Source organism: Arachis stenosperma, chromosome 1 (assembly GCF_014773155.1).
Source record: "Arachis stenosperma cultivar V10309 chromosome 1, arast.V10309.gnm1.PFL2, whole genome shotgun sequence".
In the NCBI taxonomy this organism is placed as follows: Eukaryota; Viridiplantae; Streptophyta; class Magnoliopsida; order Fabales; family Fabaceae; genus Arachis; species Arachis stenosperma.
Window position 1 is genome coordinate 88124066 of NC_080377.1, and position 2938 is coordinate 88127003.

Genomic DNA, 2938 nt, shown 5'->3' on the forward strand with positions numbered 1-2938 from the left:
ACACAGAGCCTTCTTGAAGGTCATGGTGCCTATGGTGCAAGGTATTGAAAACTTCCCAGGATCTTGTCTCTTTTGAGGTAATTTCTGCCTAGACAAGTCATCCAGTTCTTTGGTGACCAAAGGGGGTTCAGTCTCCCAAGTCTCATTTCCAAATAACTTGTCATTTAGCTTCATGATTGCTCCAAGGTATTTAGCAACTTGCTCTTCAGTGACATACTCATCCTCTTCAGAGGAGGAATACTCATCAGAGCTCATGAAAGGCAGAAGTAAGTCCAATGGAATCTCTATGGTCTCATTTTGAGCCTCAGATTCCCATGGTTCCTCATTGGGGAACTCAGAGGAGGTTGATGCACGCCCATTGAGGTCTTCCTCAGTGGCGTTCACTTCCTCTCCTTCCTCTCCAAATTCGGCCATATTGATGGCCTTGCATTCTCCTTTTGGATTTTTTTCTGTATTGCTTGGAAGAGTGCTTGGAGGGAGTTCAGTAATTTTCTTACTCAGCTGTCCCACTTGTGCTTCCAAATTCCTAATGGAAGACCTTGTTTCAGTCATGAAACTTTGAGTGGTTTTGATTAGATCAGAGACCATGGTTGCTAAGTCAGAGGGGTTCTGCTTAGAATTCTCTGTCTGTTGCTGAGAAGATGATGGAAAAGGCTTGCCATTGCTAAACCTGTTTCTTCCACCATTGTTGTTGTTGAAACCTTGTTGAGGTTTCTCTTGATTCTTCCATGAGAGATTTGGGTGATTTCTCCATGAAGAATTATAGGTGTTTCCATAGGGTTCTCCTAGGTAATTCACCTCTTCCATTGAAGGGTTCTCAGGATCATAAGCTTCTTCCTCAGATGAAGCATCCTTAGTACTGCCAGGTGCATTTTGCATTCCAGACAGACTTTGAGAAATCAAATTGACTTGTTGAGTCAATATCTTGTTCTGAGCCAGAATGGCATTCAGAGCATCTATCTCAAAAACTCCTTTCTTCTGACTTGTCCCATTGTTTACAGGATTCCTTTCAGAAGTGTACATGAATTGGTTATTTGCAACCATTTCAATGAGCTCTTGAGCCTCTGTAGGCGTCTTCTTCAGATGAAGAGATCCTCCAGCAGAGCTATCCAAGGACATCTTGGATAATTCAGAGAGACCATCATAGAAAATACCTATGATGCTCCATTCAGAAAGCATGTCTGAGGGGCATTTTCTGATTAATTGTTTGTATCTTTCCCAAGCTTCATAGAGGGATTCTCCATCCTTCTGTCTGAAGGTTTGGACTTCCACTCTAAGCTTACTCCATTTTGGGGTGGAAAGAACTTTGCCAAGAAGGCATTGACTAGCTTTTCCCAAGAGTCCAGGCTATCTTTAGGTTGTGAGTCCAACCATATTCTAGCTCTGTCTCTTACAGCAAAAGGGAATAGCATCAGTCTGTAGACCTCAGGGTTAACCCCATTAGTCTTGACTGTGTCACAGATTTGCAAGAACTCAGCTAAAAACTGATGAGGATCTTCCATTGGAAGTCCATGGAACTTGCAATTCTGTTGCATTAGAGAAACTAATTGAGGCTTAAGCTCAAAGTTGTTTGCTCCAATGGCAGGGATAGAGATGCTTCTCCCATAGAAGTCGGGAGTAGGTGCAGTAAAGTCACCTAGCACCTTCCTTGCATTGTTGGCATTGTTGTTGTTTTCGGCTGCCATGGGTTCTTCTTCTTTGAAGAATTCGGTTAGGTCCTCAACAAAGAGTTGTGCCTTAGCTTCTCTTAGCTTTCGCTTCAAGGTCCTTTCAGGTTCAGGGTCAGCTTCAACAAGAATGCCTTTGTCTTTGTTCCTGCTCATATGAAAGAGAAGAGAACAAGAAAATGTGGAATCCTCCATGTCACAGTATAGAGATTCCTTGAGGTGTCAGAGGAAAAAGAAAAATAGAAGAAGGAGGTAGAAGAATTCGAACTTGATTAGATAGAGTTCGAATTGTGCATTAAGAAGGAGTAGTACTCCATAAATAGAAGGATGTGGGAGGAAGAGAAGAGAATTTTCGAAAATTAATTAAAAAGATGTCAAAAACATTTTGAAAAATTGATTGATAATTTTCGAAAATTCAAGTGGAAAAGAAATCAAGTGATTTTTGAAAAAGATTTTGAAAATAGAAGTTAAAAAGATTTGATTGAAAACTATTTTGAAAAAAGATGTGATTAAAAATATATGATTGAAAGGATTTGATTTGAAAACAATTTTAAAAGATATGTTTTGAAAACAATTTTTAAAAGATTTGATTTTGAAAATTAATCACTTTCCTAACAAGAAAAGATATGATTCAAACATTAAACCTCTCTTAACAGAAAAGGTAACAAACTTGAGATGTTCAATCAAATCATTAATTGTTAGTAAGTATCTTTAAAAAAAGAAAGAAATTAATTTTGAAAACCTTTGATTGAAAAGATATGATTTGAAAAAGATTTGATTTTGAAAAACTTTGAAAATTCGAAAAAAAAACAAAATCTTCCCCCTAGCACCATCCTAGCGTTAAACGCCCAGAATGGTATACATTCTGGCGTTTAACGCCCAAAATACACCCTTTTTGGGCGTTAAACGCCCAACCAGGTACCCTGGCTGGCGTTTAAACGCCAGTCTGCCCTTCTTCACTGGGCGTTTTGAACGCCCAGCTTTTTCTGTATAATTCCTCTGCAGTATGTTCTGAATCTTTAATTCTTTGTATCATTGACTTGAAAAGACACAAATAAAAAATATTTTTGGATTTTTAATAATCAAAATGCAACAAGAATCAAATAACAATGCATGCAAGACACCAAACTTAGCAGTTTGTATATTACTGACACTATATGAGACACATAAACACTCAAGTCAAAAGAATTCAAAGATCAGAGTAAGAAATCATCAAGAATTACTTGAAGATCCTTAAGACACATGAATGAATGTATGCAATTGACACCAGA

The 2938-nt window shown here is 38.2% G+C and overlaps 1 non-coding gene across 1 annotated transcript; it reads left to right on the plus strand.

Annotated features, from left to right (window-relative positions):
* Positions 1 to 1173: 1173 nt before the first annotated feature.
* LOC130947618 (small nucleolar RNA R71) lies at positions 1174 to 1281 on the plus strand. The gene has a single exon (XR_009072729.1). It is a non-coding gene; the product is annotated as a small nucleolar RNA R71 (small nucleolar RNA).
* The last annotated feature ends 1657 nt before the right edge of the window (positions 1282 to 2938 follow it).